Source organism: Pectinophora gossypiella, chromosome Z (assembly GCF_024362695.1).
Source record: "Pectinophora gossypiella chromosome Z, ilPecGoss1.1, whole genome shotgun sequence".
NCBI classification, from domain to species: Eukaryota; Metazoa; Arthropoda; class Insecta; order Lepidoptera; family Gelechiidae; genus Pectinophora; species Pectinophora gossypiella.
This window is the reverse complement of record NC_065433.1, coordinates 14,570,340-14,589,150: the sequence shown is the minus strand read 5'-3', so window position 1 is coordinate 14,589,150 and position 18,811 is coordinate 14,570,340. Positions and strand designations below refer to the sequence as shown.

The 18,811-nt window shown below is 34.3% G+C and overlaps 1 protein-coding gene across 2 annotated transcripts in view; it reads right to left on the bottom strand.

Annotated features, from left to right (window-relative positions):
- LOC126380689 (UNC93-like protein) overlaps positions 1–18,811 on the bottom strand; it is a 66,177-nt gene that overhangs the window by 28,829 nt on the left and 18,537 nt on the right. The window contains exon 2 of one of the 2 annotated variants that reach the window (XM_050030264.1): positions 3,765–3,838. The exons of the other annotated variant lie outside the window; for it this stretch is intronic. The gene's annotated coding sequence lies outside the window, so the exon portion shown is untranslated. The remainder of the gene's footprint in view (positions 1–3,764; positions 3,839–18,811) is intronic. 2 annotated transcript variants of the gene reach the window in all.

The window sequence follows — 18,811 nt, the reverse complement described above, 5'->3', positions numbered from 1 at the left end:
ACGGTGTTAGTTATTATTGCACGCAGTGTACATACTGTGCGGAAGGAATTCATTTCCAATTCAGCAACCATAATTTTCGTTTGACTATCCTACTTACTCGTTTCGTTCGGCATTGTTAAAGTAAAAAAAAATAAACAGTTTATTCGTTCTCAATTTATTTTGAATATTTTACTTCTCCATTAGTACACCCAATGAAAGAAAAATAGAGGAAATAATTCGTGTATATTTTTTAGTTTTTTTTTTTGTATAAAACTGTAAACATTTACAATTACTTCTACATTCATTTCCCTCATATTTTTTTTTTATTTAGTCTAAGACATTATTTTAAGTATATATTTATCTGTCCTTGAGATATAGCGCGTCGAGTGGAGCGCGTATCTATAGCCGTTCGTATGTCAATTTTTGAAGTGCTGCGATTTTTGAGTCGTAATAGGTAAAATTTCAACAAGTCCAGTTCCATTCTCTACAACTACATGAAAATCCGCTTTTACATGAATTATTTCGCCTATAAGGCAATTTTTAGTAGGCTACATAACATGAGAGTATATTATGTTTGTGAAACAAATCATGAAAATTTTGCTACGTATGAATGTGTTCGGTATCTAACAAAGAGGTCAAGCATGACGGCACCTTGTTTGTTTGGGTCGTCGCTTTCCAACAGACAATGTTTCACCTATACCTGTCACATGTAACCAGTATTGGTTTTACTATTTTTCACTCTATGTACTGGTTACTGCACGGAACTAAACACGACATATTTTCAAAATAACTACCTTTCTAGTTTAACTGATAAAGTAAATTGACTGTTTCCAAATAGATTAAAATAACAGTAATATCTTAGCAGTTGCCATTTGGTATCGATACTCAAATATGATCAGGCTAATATTTTTAACACGATAATGACCCCAGAAATAAAGACCGAGTTGTTACAAAGTAAAGTGTATAATGGACCCTAGGAAGAACCAGGTATGAACTCAACCCTTTAAATATGCTTACACGCAGCAGACAACGCTATAGTAGCTACGTAACACTATCCGTGAAGGTTAAATTTTATTCTGAATGGGCGACAAAAATGTGGAAACCATTTACGTAAAATAAAACAATGACAACTAGCCAGAAAACATTTAATATACGTAATTAAAACTACAAATTTATTTTATACCTACTAATGAAACCAAGCTGACTTCGTATTGTTAAGGTTTATTATTATTATGATAAAATAACAAGGCATAAAAAGTGCGGTTCAAAAATTGATTCCTTCGCAACATCAGGGCTGACTATTTACTTATTCGCAGAATTTTGAGATCGGTCAAAAATACTTTTAAGAGTCTACGATTAAATTATTATAATTTTATTTTTTTAATAAATCCTTCTCTTTATCTTGATATTTTTACTCGTAATAAATTATTAAACAAAAACGTAACCACCTCCTGCTCTATATTCCAAGTCCCAGAGTAATAATTAATTTGTGTAAATAAACAAAGGACACGATGTGTAGAACTACGCGACAGGTGTCTATCATTTAAGTAGATTATTGCATTAACTGTTGCATCGCCAACTTCGAGTAGCGACACGTTTATCTACGTAGACTGCATTCACCGCGTCAGTCTATTGGTCAAAATGCGCGGTAATTAACTCACCGCGTACGATAGCGAACCCGTAGACCCTGTTGCCTCGGTCAATGTTCTTTGATGAAATTATATAAAAACGTGTCACTGTGTAACGTTCCTAGGTATTTTCTCGTTAGTCTCGTCCCTCGTTTTCGTCGAAGATTACTAAAATAATTTGACCATTTTGTCTAAAACTATAAAATATTAATAAATGCTTGTTGCGAAACGTACAAGGTAGATTATATTCATTATTTTTGTATTTAATCAATGTCCGACACACCCAAAGTAAGAAGATTGTTCAGCGGTTGCAATGTATTTATTTTATTCCATTTTCCTTACAAGCTCCTGTATTTGTTCTTGTTTGTTTTTTACTTTATATCATGTCCGTGAATGTGGCAACCCTGAGCAATTATTTGCGACCTGTGTCAGTGTTGAGGCTCGTACTATTGTTTTTTTTAATTGCGGCAATTTCCGAGCCGTGCTCATCGTCTTACACGCGAGGTCTAAAAATAATGTTCTGGCTTAAGTCTTAGTTTTTGCTCCTGTCAGTTTGTTTTACTACAGCAACATAAATTACTACAATGATATTGATTGACTTTCAGGGAGGTTGACATTGCTGTACACAACAATGTAAAACAATGCTTATGAATGAGTTCCATAACTAAAAAACATTAACACACATTGAATGCATTCAATATACAAAACGCAATTTAAAAACCAAAAAAAATGCAGTAAGTAGTTGTATTTACGGTAATTTAGGTATGTCGTAAGGAAACAAATCAACTCTACTATCGTTATTTCCTAAAACTATTAAACTTAAAAAGAGCGTTACAGTTTTCTATACTTCTGTTTTACCAAAGATATCAGGTATATTTTACATATATTATAATAAGCATTGGCCCGATTGTGTTGAAAAAAGTGCAGACTCAAAGATGAGACAGATAAATGTGATCATGAAACCTGCCTTGCTACCGTGGAGCTTTCTTGAGACACTGTTGTAGGGTAGAGAGAAAAGAAACCTCATTATCATATATGAAACAAATGTTTTCGAAACTAATCCTAAAACTAAACAAAACGATTTAATCTATTTGTTTTTAATTATGTTATTAAACCGGTTTTACATAATTAAGGAACGCCGTTAGCTTAGCATTTATTTCACTATTTATAATCTGTTACGCTATACGCTACATATAAACACGATTTCAAACGATTGATAATGGTTATGTTATATCCAAGTCAATTTATTTATAGGAAAATGTTATTACAACGTAACAGTTAATTCGGATGTTATAGATATACCTATACCTACCGTAATATTTGACGCTGACTATCGACACACGCGACCGTTTACTACTCGTATTCAACTTACATTTAAGCATGTACTTATTACTGTTAGAAAAAATATACCCGGAATAGATCGCATATTTTTTACAACATTTTTTGTCGAGGATAACCAGTTGATAACTCTTCCTGTCCTGCCCTGCTTGCGCATTACATAGGACGACATCGACAACTCGTCATCGAGGATCGGTACTGCAAATTTAACCGCCCCAAGCACCTACAATAAATCTTTTGTGTCTATGAAATGTAAAGAGGGAAATCGGCTAGGTTTTATAACGACTCATTCTAGGTGAAATACCTCGGTGAAGGTAAATGACGCGTAAACTTAAATATCTCAAGGTTGGTGTAGAGGGTCCGGTCTAGCAGTGCCGCAAGTGTTGAATAAACCGTAGTAGTAGTGTTTATCATTACAGGAAGCAAGCCGCAGCGTACAAATCAGGCAATCGTAATGGGCAAATATAATGTTGTTGTATGTCATCGCGAATGGTCGAGAGGTCGGAGTATAATTCCTGCTAGCTTATATTTACTTACTTATATCAAAAGGTTATATTTTGATTTGACGTTTAGTAACTACATCCTTATAAGCTTAGAATTTGAATAATATTTCCGTTAAAACAGTCTTTGTAGCTAATAAGTGTACATACTGATAAAAAGAGATTTTGCTCCGTATAGTAATTATAAAAGTTATCTATTTCTACTCTACTAGCTTACTAGCTTTATTTCGAATAAATATTTTGAACGCACTCTATTTATTTAACGATAATATTTATACTGTTTACTAATTTTCTATTGGTAATGTAAAGATATACGTACTATGTTTGTAGTGGTTGCGCAGCCCCGCGAGCGGGAGGCGGGGTCCGGGCGAGTGGCAGGCCAGCCCTCGGCAGCTACAACCAGACGACACCGGTGAGTCCAGCTTCAATTCACTTACAACCACTTCGCACCGCTTCGCGCAGCTTTAATTCGCTTCGCATTCGCCCAGCAATCACACATGTCGCCAGCAATTAGGCACAGCCACAGCTACTCAACTGTTTGTTTTTCTTTCCGTCGTTTTGTTCGTAAACTACCATAACTTTTATACAGATACATCTGAGGCCCGTAATCCTTGTCGGGGTACGCTACGCACATCCTCAATTCACCAGATACAAAACCCAGGAACAACTTGGCTAAGGCCCAATGCAATGGTCGTTTTTTCATTTTTAGACGACGTCATTACTAATTATTTCGTAGACCTTCTTGACGATTTGCAAACAAAGGTATAAGTAAGTACATATTTAGGTTGTCATCTACTCGTACATACTCAAATCGTCATTTGTTCGGATATCGCACGAATTGCATCGCGTCATGCGGAAGCTCTCTTAGATGGATAATTATGATGAACCGTGAACAGAGTGTCTTTACTCTCAGCTAATGTTTATTTTAAAGTTGGTATTGTATAATGCACACTCGTATATAAATTCACGGTGGACCATTATAAAGGTGAACGGCTGTTCAGCGGTTTATCATGTCAAAAACTTCGTATCAAAGTTCTGTCTGCAAGTTATCTACTAGTGGCTCTCTCCATCCTTTTAGGGGTGACGGTCGCGAGTTTATACCTCTACATGTGTAGCTTACCTTCTTAAATAAATCAAGTTTCATACGAGTATTTTTAACAATGATGGTTATCAATTGTGTAAAGTCAACTAAGTAACAACAAATTATTTGAAAGATTCTATTGCATGAAACTATTTTACAATTCTGTATTTTATGTTTGTGAGTAAATATCACATCTATGTAACTACAAATAATTACCACACGGCTATTGAGATTTTTATCTGTTGCCTTTGAGTATAAGTAGGTAGTTGTAGAATATGGCGGCATTAACTGCCCAGGTTAATTAGTTCTGCTTAATACTATTGTGTGTTGATGAATACGATGTCATACTTAGGTACTTTATATGTGTACATTTTATGAGGCATTTTTTATTTTTAGTTGACGTTTTAGAACAGAGCAAATGCGTAAAAAAGCACTCCAGAAGTAATTTCTTATATCATCTAAGTAGATAATACATACATACATAATAAGTACGAATATAAAAATAAATATAATCTAAGAACTCATTGATATCAGTATTTTAAGTAATTAAAACGAATCGTTTCCTCTGCACGTGTGTTGTAGGTAAGTCGAAAATTTAAACAAAACATTTGAATCCGGTTTTCGTTATAAAAATTAACAAAAATGACCTTGGTTAACGCCGCAGCGTCAGCGAACCTGACACAAACATTATTAAAGAAGATCCCAAAAAAACGAGTAAAATCCGCGTGCACCGACGGCCCTAAAGAATTTTCGAATTCTTCTATAGACTTCTATCTTAAAATAAAATTTGTTTGTTATTAAAATACATTCAAATTAGTTAATTGGCGGAAAATAAAACTGAGGAATGAAATTTATAGTAGTCAATTGTAGTAAGCTAAATTAAGGTAGGATTATAATTCATGCTGTTAGGATTGCTATTATTTTTTACACGGTTTGGTAGGTACATTATTGATTTAAATACTTTAAGCAATCCGTCTAAATAGATTTGTTTAACTTTGAGCGCACAATTTATCAGTCGTCGCGATATCTGATCAATGATCGATATATGAGCGGACAGTATAGTGACGGGTGACGGGTGACGGACCCAATCGAGCGAAAGCGATCTCACATCACGTCTTATTTACATCTGCTGAAGCGTAGCACAGAACGTTGACACCTATTTACAAAACCGCCAACAGAACTACTAAGTATATTATCAAGTAAGGAAAATGTTTTACACATATATTTCAGCTGACGTAGCGCAGCAATTAATGCTAAAGAAATAATGTCAATGCCGCTTAGATGCCATACATACATTTTTTATTATGATTATTAATTACTTTTACATATAGGTACTATTTATTAAGTAAGTATTGGCCCCGATACCTGCAGACACCTCCTAATTTTAAGTTATACCTGTCATTTTCTTATCCACCGTAAAGGAATGGGACGAATGTTTGACAGCTCTTAATTTTAGGAAGAATGAGTAAATTAATGAATAACCCGGGCGAATCAAAAAGGTATCTCGCTAGTATGCAAACCGGTTGACGTGTGCTGTCAATTTAATTCTGTCGGGTTATCGGCCAATATAAAAAAATTAGACGGTAGTTTTAGATTTCTGCTTAAAATTGCCGTGTGTTCCATAAATGTTATGCCTGTCGATTACCCGTCCCTTTCTTTCTCAGCGGATAAGATAATAACAGGTGTAACTTAAAATAAAATTAGATGGCGTCTGCAGGAATTAGCACCACTATATATTGCATTTTAAAAGCAAAAGTTACATCGAATGCAATTTTAATCAATTTGGGTACTAAACAATATGTTCTTCTATTATAACTTGCAAGGTAAGTAATTAAGTAAAATTATAATTCCTTTAAACTAAATAATGATGAGACATAGGTATAGAGTAGGTACTTGAACCGTGCGGTTGTAAGAATATGGTTCCAATGATTGCAATGTAACAATATAATCATAATACACATATAGAATAAACTCTATTTGCAAGTTGGCACAATGTAGTGCGGAAAAATTACAAGGTACCTAGATAGATGGACTTAGGTAGGTACGCGGCGCGGCGCGGACGCATCAGATACCATCATGACAATCATGACACCATTCAGTTCCGCTTCTGTAACTACTGTTGTACACTAGCGACGCTGACGTAGGTATATATTAAAATTTAATTTTGTTAATATTCATTTTATTTTTTTTAATTTTCTGTGTTACTGGTTCCAGCAGGTGCTGTCTTATTAAAAAAAATCAAAAATATGATATCTTATACGTAGTTAAATAAGACAAATCTAATCTGATCCTCTGGGCTTCTATATGATGAGCTTCTCTGTGTAGTCCTCGTTTAATGTTTAATGCAAGTACAAATGATTGTAATACACACCAGCCAGGGTTTATTAAAACAGCCTTCCGTTCTACGTCACCCGTTTGTTATTATTAAACGATTCGCATCTCGTATACTTATCGACATTGGATATTACAGGAAAATAATAATATAAATAGTTTATTACCTAAACAAAGATTTCTTACAAAGCATTTTCCGGCTTCTAATTTATTCACATGTTTTAGTGGCTCCCCTGTTAAGATGAGCAGGTAATTAAAAAGGAAAAAACCTAAATTGGTCATTTTTATGTACCTAATAATTATTTTGTTTTTTTATACAGATATTTTCCTATACCCACCGCAGGTAGGTATATAAAAGGAATATAAATAGATTCGTCATGACTCTACTTTAGGAAATACAAAGGTTTAACAGTTATAAGTAGTCAAAGGCCGCACACTTATCCTTAAGTGCACAAATAGATATAAACATAAGAAATTCCTCTCTCAGAAAATAAAATACTTACATTTTAGTATTTCAAATCTAATCGGAGTCAAAACGATACAATAACAATAAGAAAATTTTGTATTAATGTCCGTGATTAAATGATAATATTCGATTAAAGTGGTTGTCAAGTAATAAGTATAATATTAAAGGCAAATGAGATCTAAATAATGTAAAATAATAACATTAATAACTAACAATCGCCTCAGTAATGGAAATAAGCTCTGTCAATGATGAGTTTACGTTTTTGTAAGTATATGTTTTTTAAGAACTAGACAGATTAAATCCTTCTTGACACGTGTAAGTTAAGCCACACACTTAAACGGTACTGTTTACTTATTATGAGGGAATGAAAATGTTTGACTCTTAGATAAATCGAATGAATTCTTACAGTCACTGAATTACAAGTACTATTTTACAAATAAATTGATTTTGTCCTCAAGTTTTTATAACCCACTACTTAACAGGACATGATTTTGTTAAACCACTAATTAACTAGTTTTTTCGATTTCCGAATTAGATTGTGTGGATTTTACGTGAATGTTTTTTTACTTAAAATTGTACACGTTGCTCGGTAAAGTAGGTAACAAATTATTTGATCATCATCGCCCTAGCGTTATTCTGTTTTCACAGGGTCCGCTTACCGAACCTGAAGTTTTGACGTTCCAACCCGCGAACGGAAAACCAGCCCAACACAAATTATTTGATGGCAATCCTAAATGAAGTTTATAGTTACTGAATGAAAAACAATTGTCAACTTTTGTGTAGTATTGAATGTTGGAGTAGTCAAAGTAAGAATTATTTAAAAGTTGATAATGCCGAGTCTTGTTTTTGCTCACTGCAAATCGTGTCGAGGTAAATTACAGTTGCGATGAGTATACAGGTAGGTAATCGACCGATCTTTTCTCAGCGAGAGACATTAAAAATACAATATTAATCATCACGTCACCAAATTATCATGTTTTGCGGTGTAGCTGCTTGTAATATTGATATTGGTAAAATTGATTACAGATTTTCCATTAAAAAACTGTCCCTTGCTTTAGCTACTGTATTACAGTGATTAACAGTGAGTAACTGAGCGAGTAGGTATAAAACGAGTCATACGTTATGCGTTTTTGCTTTGACTTAATATCCTTGCTTTTATTTCAAACCAGAGGATGTACACGTTTTAAGATATGTGACAAACGTAAAAATATAAAGAAAGTATTTTTGTGTAGACAGTAAGGGCGTTTTCGCACTACTCCATACCTATCTTATCCGTTCCGAGTCCGTCAAATGACGGATCCGAATTGGCTGTAGTACTATTTGTGGTGTGGTAGCTTGCGCACTACATCCATCCGTGATCCATTTTGTTACTGTCCGTCATTCTCGAACGCGGATCGGATAAAAATCGGGTGCAAGTGCGAAAACGCCCTAACGCAGCAGATTACAATAGTAATGGGAATAGTACATAAGTAACTAAATAAACATACGTTGTTTTTAATATTATCAGTGTACGTATAGAGTAATAAGCTTTTGAATAAGATAATTAATTCCTTTCGCCGATACACAAATATTAGGTACTATCGGTTAATGGAGTTATGAATCTATAACGCGCTAAATAAACGTTTTGATTCTCATAAGTACAAATTAAGTCTGATGTGGTATTGAAATAAATATAGATCTTCCTACTACACAGGTCTCTTGTGACTGATGCTCAGAATGAACTCAGATTGGACCATTTCCCTGGGCAATATTTTATCTGGTAATGGATATTATAACGTATAGTAAATGTATATTTCTAGTAGCACCACTATTTCTGCGGCATGGCGTGATTATCTTGTGCAATAAGTTACATTTAGTTGCTTCGACGTGATGGAACGTCGTCGATGGATTCTCACGGGTTTTTGGTCTCTCGTGATATTAATAGTTTGTAACTTAAGACTCACTTACTTAGTTTTTTGCAACACGTCATCTTATGTATGTTTGTCACATTACGTAGGTAATATAATTTCGTATTCCTATATCTGTAGATAGGTAACGAGATACATTATAATAGGCAATTTTAAGTTATCTGCTTTTTTAATTCGGCTGTTTGTTATTTATTCTATACCTACTAATGATACAGTAACTAATGACGCACTGTATTCCTTTGCAAGAGAAACAATTATTTTTAATTCACATAGTTTGCAAGAAAATATCCATTTACATGTATATTGTAGGTACCGAATAATAAGCTGTGCAAATATAACGCGAAGTTACCCCATTCATAACACATGTTCTTATGTACGCGTATTGCGCAAATAAATACATAAGTAAGTTAGATTATATGCGTGTTACTAAAATTGATGGAAATTTTAAAACCTCTGTTTTTGAGAGTATAGCAAACAACGCTATTGTGGTTGCTATCAACGTATGTAAAAGTTATTGTTCGTAATTTTCATTAAAATTAGGAAGTACCTAATGAACTACCTACGCATTCATATTTTAGGTAAATCTAAATATTTGGAGCTCCAAACGCATTTAGAATTGATTAATAGATTTTGAATACAAAAAACAACTTTGAATGAACAACCTTTTTTGCAAAAACTAATCTACATCAAGACAGTTTATCCAAGCTGGCTGGATGACGCCATTTTATAAATTGTTGTGCTCGGGATCTTCTAATTACCTATTGATACGGCCATTTGAGATCCGCCGAGCGTAAAAAATATGTGAAATAAAAAAGTATGACTCCATAATTGTACGTATACCTACATGAGTTTCGTAGTCAACTTGATAACTACATGGTAAAAGCTTTGTTGTTGTACAAAATGACATTTCTGTAAAAACATTTATAGGCTGCTTTTACAATAGTTACCGCGCTAATGCTTCTTGATGTTTGATTGATCATTTGTGTCTGTATGAAACATTTATATGGGATTTGCGACGTATTTGGACGTCGCACACACACACATAGGAGTTATGCTGACTGACTGACGGTGCCATTTAAGTCTTACCTACGTCACTTGCGTTACAAAAGGTGCTACGACTGTTACATACATGTTGGACTTGTTTGGACGCGTAATTCAGAATCCAATCATGTTGAATGAAGCCTTATTAAGTTGTTAGTAACATTTTACAATTATCGCTAATTGCTATTATTTGTCAGTAGCTATGATAACGCAAAAAATAACGCTGTGACATCTAATGGTGTGGTATTAACTATGTTAATCTTAATGTGTGGAGCATTATATTTGCTACCGCTTTTAATGGTTTAAAAATGTGGCCAACGAAAAATTCTTGAATTTAGCAAATGGTTGGTAAATCATTAATTTATCAAAGTCTTACCTACATCGTTTCACAAAGGTAAACAATTACTTTGGTACTTATAGATACAAAATATTATGATGTCAATACAAATTATCAAAAATAATGTAAATATGCAATTATATATTTGATAAAACACAGATTAATAAAGTTCTTAAGTTAAGGCGAAATAAAGTTCTTAAGTTAAGGCGAGATTGCTTCTATAATCAAGTCCAGTTTTTTTATACGAATAATAAATTTTATCGGGTGTTAAAATCAAGCAAGTTATCTTCTAAAACGAGTTTTGCGTTGGCACTGGCGGCGCAAGTGCATCGTCGTGAGAGACTGCGATTTCGTATGCAGTAGGTACGCATACCAAATTAGGTACTTATGTACTGAACCTTAGATAGCATCTCGATGGGACTGATAATTAAAACTGCATGTACTAAACCATATAAGTATATTATAACCCATTTTAACATTACCTGCGCACCTGAGTGGCCATATTATTGGTTTGTAAATTAGTATGATACAAATATGTTGTGCAGTAGGTATAGGTGAGAATTTGCACAATCGTATCTAGACGCATAATTTTCAATAAGCTCGAAATGAAAATCTAATTATACGAATAAATACTTAATTATGGTTTTGAGAGCCGCCTTCGATAAAAAGCATAAAGATTAGTGATAAAATCTAAATAGAGGAGTGAAATGACTCAAGATAACTATGTCTAACATAGGCTTCACAGAACAAACAACATATTACAATCATCGTAAGTTAAAGAAGATTCTTCCGTCTAGCCATCTCAACGAGTTGAAGATAACAGATCGCCAAGTGTTTAATTATTTCTCTGCACGCGAACACTCCATCCAGACCGTATTAAAATAACACTTTTTTGAGATACGTTGACTCATGTTGTAATATTAAGTAATAGGTATCAGTGAAATAAGCACTTATTTAAAAATGCATAGTTTATATTGTTTACATTAAATTTACCTACTTAAGTATGGATGAGAGAACTAAATTAGGTACCTACATTGACACGTTTTGTAATCACATGTTTTAATACAAAATTTTCGTTGTTCCTTTAGCCTCATGAATTGTGCGACTAGTAAAAATCTTACACACGAAGGTACCTTGTCATACATGTACATTTTAAACCACAAACCACTATCGCCACCATATGGGCATTGTTTCAAATTACGTAACACCAATTGCTTCTACTCGTATTCTTTCAGAGTTGACTTGCAATTTTAGAATGTGTTCTATATTTTGCGGTAAAGGAAATTGATGTTCTATCCTCCAAATTGCATTATTATATACGTACTCCACGAGTTCAAAACCGAGAATAAACGATGAAGTGAAGGATGGCCGCCCCGCCAACAGTTCCGTAAGTGGCAAATAAAAAAATACAGTTCACCGGAGAAAGTAAAATGTGAAATCTTAGTCAATGAGAGTTGTACGTAAAAGTATTTTTACCTTCACAGAAAAGGACATGAAATAATGACGACATGTTCTCGTATTTTAGTCCGGCAGGCACGTTTATTCTGCTCCAGGCGATTTTACATTACTTAAAAACAAAATCAAGGCGATCTAGAAAAAATCAAGATCAAGTAGGTAATAGCGGTCACATTGAAAATTTTATCCAGAATTCGCTTAGGTCGTCTAGCATAAGTTTACGAATAAGCGTATGTTTTTTGATTAAAATACTTAGAAGTAGTTTTGATTTCAATTAAACTAGCTACCTTAGACCTTTTAAAGACAAAAATACATACTAAGAAGGTGCGTATTTTATCCACGTAATAGACCATACAAAATTATTATTCCGCACACGAGACACGAAACTGCGCGATGTTTTAATGAAATCAGAACTAGTTTTAATAGTTACATAATAAGAAAGCATTTTATATCTACATCCGCGCAAATCTTCATGGTCGAATCTGTTAACGTCGTTATTCATTAACGTTTCCTCATACTGGTTTATGCCATTTTATTCGAGCTGTTTCAATTAACAACAATATACAGTGAAGTCTCCTTCACTGCTCGTGGCTCGAAGCTCGTGGGAACTCTTCCTCTTTGGTTATCGGACATAAATAATAAAAATACTGAAAAATGGAAACGCATGTCCATGTACAAGCACATGCGTTAACAGTGTAAGCAAGTAAGCGACATGCGTCAACGGAGGTTGTTCATCGGGTTTTGATCATATACTTACTTACGATGAAATTCCTATTGATATTGATATTGTGTAAGAAACCTTCTAACAAAATTGTAGCTGATTGACGCATTTTAGAATGACGATAGTTAGCAATATTTGACAGTTGCTTAAAAATAATAATATACCTAGGTACCTACTTATGCATGAAACATTATTGAGCATTCAAATTTGTTGGATAACAATTTGCTGTTTATCGCTGGAAATAATGCATTAGTCGCAATTTTTATTATCATTGTGCGAAACTCAACGTTATATCTAAATGTTTATGTTTTATTAGAGAATTTTGCCACACGTTCCCTCTAGATTTCCGATATAAGTACTTCTTCGTTGAAACGTGACGCCAAGTAAGACTGATACTATTCTACTCCTACTTCACAAAATTCTAACACCTATGTAAATTTCACTATAGCTAAGTGTTTTGTAAAGGTTTTCGTTCAGGTTTCCCTGTTATCGCAAGCTATTAACGGCGGTCGCGTGCGCGCGCATTGCAATAACTGACACGTTTATACCGCTGTAAACTGTCGGATTCCACTGACATGAGTTTACCTAAAATAGGCGATTTCTATAACCAGTAAGTGGCAGCCAATCTAGAAATAATTATAATATTTTAAATTGGTAGTATAACAACTATACCAAAGGTTTACACGTGACATTTACCTAGATTATCCACTATAAGGCCAACTTTTAAAACATTATTGTTACACCTGGCTAGAAAGAAAGTGAAATAATATAGAATACTACTGACATATTAAGAAGAGCGTATTAAGTCTGCAGGTGCATTACGTGTTAAAACAATTATTAAGTACTTGTTTTATTTAAGTAATAAAGAATTCTGCAGTTTCCGTTATTTCAATGGACCTTGGAACTGTTTGCCCTTTTATGAAATCATACCGATATTTAATCTTATCTAAGTATACATACATAGGCTAAGTAGTAATTAGTAGTAGTGATTATACTTATTTTTGTTTAATTTTCTTTTTTTACGAAACTTACATAACTCGGTACGTAAATAATGTTTAGTTTGAAGCTAACTTCGGTTGCTGTCACGATTAAGTAATTAAACATATTCGCCTCGTGTCTGACACATAAAAACTGTGAAATGAAACAGTAAATTTCCATATAAAATATATTTGAATTTCGCATATTATTGAAGTAAGAAAGCACGTCTGGAAGCTACCCAATTATCCTGCGATTGCATTACTTACGATGACATTATTCACGTTATATTATAATCAATCTACTAAAGAACTAATATTACCCCAGCATCCAACCAAAGGCTGAACGTGCGGCAGTGGTACAGCATGGTGGAGTGTGCTCCATACCCATACCCCGTCCGGTTGATTAAGGGGAGCCCTGTGCCCAGTAGTGGGACGTATATACAATGTTTATGTTATGTAGAATAATTGCTTTGTTGGATTCGATTGTGGAGGAGTAGTCATCGTCTATGTATAAAAAATACTTTAAGTGTAGTGACAACTATACAATATATCTTGGATTTAAGAAAAAATATAATATTAGGTGCTTATTAAAATTGTATTACGACCTGTCGTAAAACAACGATTGCGCGATTTAAATAGAGGCCATTGAGGAATGAGTATTACCGACGTGTTACTACCTATTGTTTGGTAGATCGTAGCGACCATAATGGACATCACTCAGCATTTACTGGTCGCCCTCGTGAGGTGTTATCGACAATAGATTGTGCATAAAACCGAAAGGAATAGGTGGCAACACTGGCAACGCGATGACCCGACACTACTACTGCTTATGTTCTGTACAAAATTAAATTTAAAATCTATCCACTCGAAAAATAAATGAATACCACAGCTGCGTTTAGTTTACCCGTCTCGTGAATTGCCAACTCGTTGGAAAATACATCGGGTATAATTGGTATCTATTTTAATTAAGTCTTCATTATGATTTTCCCTAATGAAATAATGTTAGTTTGAGATTTTAGTAGGCACGGATAATTTATCAGTTGACTCGTTCCATTGACGATTTCTGTCACAAGTTCGTTTTCTAACATACGACGTCCCAATTCACATATCGCATTTCGACACAATGCAAATAGTTATATATCAATGGCAGAAGCACGCTTCGTACCTATTTGTTTTCTTTGTTTAAGCAATTTAGAAATTAACAGGATTGTTTTCTTAAAACCGTCCACAACGCCCTTGATTATTTTGTTGTTTACACATCTTGAATACTTTCACGAATAATATAAGTAAAATGCGGGTGGCTCAGCCGGTACCTGTTGTACCTCAATAGGTAGGTAGGTATATTAGCTATAGCACGTAAATGAATGCTTGTACTTTTTGTTTAAATCAAAAATTTAGACTTTCGTTCGTGGCAAGGAAAGAATTCATGTCGTGAATGTGCGCATGAGGATGGCGCCGAGCGTGCGCGGGCACAAGCGGCGACCGGTTGTGCGCCTTCTCACCTCATTCGCACTTGCTCCGAACCCGCGCCGCACCCCGGTGAAAACGCTCATGCGCAAGATATAGAGATAAATTGAATAACACACAAACAATATCTGAGCTTTTCATCGTTACATAAACAAATATAACGTAAGTGTTCGCCTTTGGCCTCAATTCGACATATTTGGATTTCAAATATGCTACGGATTCAATAAGATAATTATTTCATATCACGAACTATGCTTGCTAATGTCTGCCAGGCAACCGATTATTTTGTTTTGCCCTTGTTGTTTACTTTATATTATCTACACAAATATTAACAAGCTGTAGGTACTTCTAATTAGAGGAATTCCTCAAATGTGTAATTACTAATTGCAAACCTTGCATTATATTCGTATTTATTTATTATTCAACGGAGAGAAGAGACAAATGCGTTTTGTCGTCACACACGAGACGTGGCATATGTACTGTAGGTAACTGTCAGAACCTAAAATCACATTCCTTACCGTTATAGAATAAATTTATTTAACCAAAAAGAAATAAAAGTACCTACTTCCGAAGTCCGTGCCATAACGATTGAGTATTTTTCCGTGATACTTAACTATGAATTAACAGCACAAATAAAATTTGTCAAAATAGGTGTTATGAACATTTTCCTCATTAAGAAAATGAAATCGAATGAGAAATTATGCCTGTGAGCATGTGCATTCTGCAAGGCTATTACGGATTCCACACACGGTATCGCGTTGATACAACCTTGTTGCAAGGCTCTTTAGGCGCTCCACGACGCGCGGCCATGTCAAACATTTGACATACGAACTCATCCGCTAACACCGTCACCGCCGCATACGCAACTCGTTCCTGTTTACAAGTAAATATTTAACAATGACTACTTACAGGTGAATTACCTCAAATGAGGGTTCTATAACTATTGTAAAAGTACCTGTTCCAGTTTTGGTTATACGTTATTTTATTTTATTATGCCTAACATTTTCTTATGCATCCTGGAAAAGGAAAGTGCCGTATGATTGACAGCTGTTAACTTTTTTTTATTTAAAATGAATAAGTGAAGGATACAAATACTCGACGAATCAAATAGGTATTGCGCTGGTACGCAGTTCATTTGACGTAGGCGTAAAATTTTGAAGTGGTTGTTTAAGATTTCTGCCTAGAATTGACGTGCGTTCCATACTTTTTTTAGCCTGATGATTACCCTTTCATTTTCGGCTAATAAGAAACTGACAGATAGGTATAACTTAAAATAAAATTAGGTGTCTGCTGGAATCAGCACCATTTTATGTTGTTTTATAGAATACGGTTATCTAAAGCAACAGCTGTAACTCGACGAAGACGTAGTAGGTTACGTAAATTACGACGTTTTTTGTATGTACTTATAAGTATATTACGATATTTTATTCGTCATAATCTGAAATACCGAGACAAGTACCACTTAGCTTCCTAAACTGCGCCTAACCAAATAATAATAATTCGCAATAATGAATCTTCTCTGTGTTTTTATCGAGTGGCGGCAACATTGTTCCGATGAGAAACTTGCCATTGTCTCGTGTTAATGTCATTACAAAAAACTAAGAAGGTACACGCTTAGGGATTTACGAAGAAACGAATCAAGAAAACGTTATTTCGGTGTCGTTTGTATGAAGCAACCATTCAGGAAGTAAGGTTTAAGTACAGGTATTGTTAAACCACTACTTATTTGTAGATATTTAATACAAGAAGTACGGCTCATTTCTACAGAATTAAGCACAAGAGTTATCTAAACACACAATTGAAACACCTAATGCCTAGATCCGCGATAATTACTAATTGGTGTACATAAACAGCCTAAATACGTGGCACTGCTAGGCACAGCCCTCCCCTTAATCAACCGGAGGTGGCGTATCATATTATGCTCCAAACTAATTGGTGTATGAGTATATAGGGTGTTGATGATATCGTAACGAAAACTTTGAGGGACGATACAGACCATGATTCTGAGTAGTTATCAAGGGGAATTTTCCGTCGCAAAAGTATGGAACTAAAAGTAATTAAAAACACTAAAATTTTCATGAATTTTTCGACAGAAAATTCCACTTGTTAAAAACAAACTCAGAATCATGACCTGAATCATGCCCCTGAGTATTCGTTACGATGCCACTAACACCCTGTATGTAGCGAAATAAGCTACCAAAAATGACATGCCAAAAAATACGTGGTGGAAGTTAAGAGTGTCATATATAAAAATAACAAAAGGCTCAATTACGAATATGATGATACGCTAGGTATGTAACAATAACTGAAATTAGAGTTAGCTCCACAGGTGGGCGGAAGAGGAGCATCAGTCAGATTATAGGGCTCGCCGCAAACAAAATTACAAATCGTTTTCATTAGTAGGTATGCCGAGCGATACCTACTACTTCCATGTAACGTCCTCGACAGCTACAAAAAAAAATCCATATAAGTTGGTTTTTAATTTTTTATTACATCTCTAACAGACAAGTTACTCGAAGCACAATCAGTATGTAAGTAGTATTTGTTACTGAAGAAATAAGAATGCAACACAATACAAATATTTGTATGAATTATTTTTATTAAACGATACGTTGACACCGCAATTCATTATCAAAAAACTATTTGTTTGCATGAATGTCATACACAATGAGGAAAAATTGATGACATAAATGCAGCAAATGATTGGCGACATGACAATACAATGGACGCGGCGCCGCGCCTTCTGGCAACACGCGATGCACACTCAATTCGTGATGCTGAAATGGCTGCCTTCTCATATGACATCCCATAGCCTCAACCTCATCAATTCCAGCCTCATTTTACACCTGTTCTAAACCATTTTAATGCAAATCTTTTCCCGGTTTAAAGTTTCGGTAGCCAATAAACATATTATATGTTATCAATGAACAATGAAGTTTTATTATTTTCCCCCTTTGCTTGTCATAGAAAAAACATGACAGTTATTTATTGCTGGAACGTAGCATTATTGTTACTTTTATAGCTCGTTTTACAAGTACCTAATTGAGGATTTAGGTCATACAATGTTAAGAGTTTTATGTGTTCTTTAACAGCAGTAAAACCGTGATGATCTAGGTTCACCTTTGATGATAATAAAATGCACTTTACAGACAAAATATTATTTATTAGAAAAATATTTTTGCTATTACCTAAGCAGAAGTTCTTTTTTTAATTACATCTTTAGCTCAGTACTAATATGCTGGTTAATCAATTCAACAATGTGAAGTCATTTCACTTATTCACTTGTATTCAGGTAAGCTCTTTTATATTCATATTAATATTTTAGAGCACAAAATTACATCACATCATCGTACAATAAAGTCTAAATTGAAAGATATGCTGACCATTCGATCAAAAAGTTTCTAACTCGAGGAGATAACTCGTTGATGTCTTTTACATCGCGATGTTTATCCTTTAGCTAGTAAGAAAAACATCTTCCATTTTATTAAAAAAACATTGGAGGAAAATTATTAAAAAAATGTATACTTTAGTATACACGTTAAAATTGTATTCAAATTATTATTAGTATTAAAATAGGTGTAAA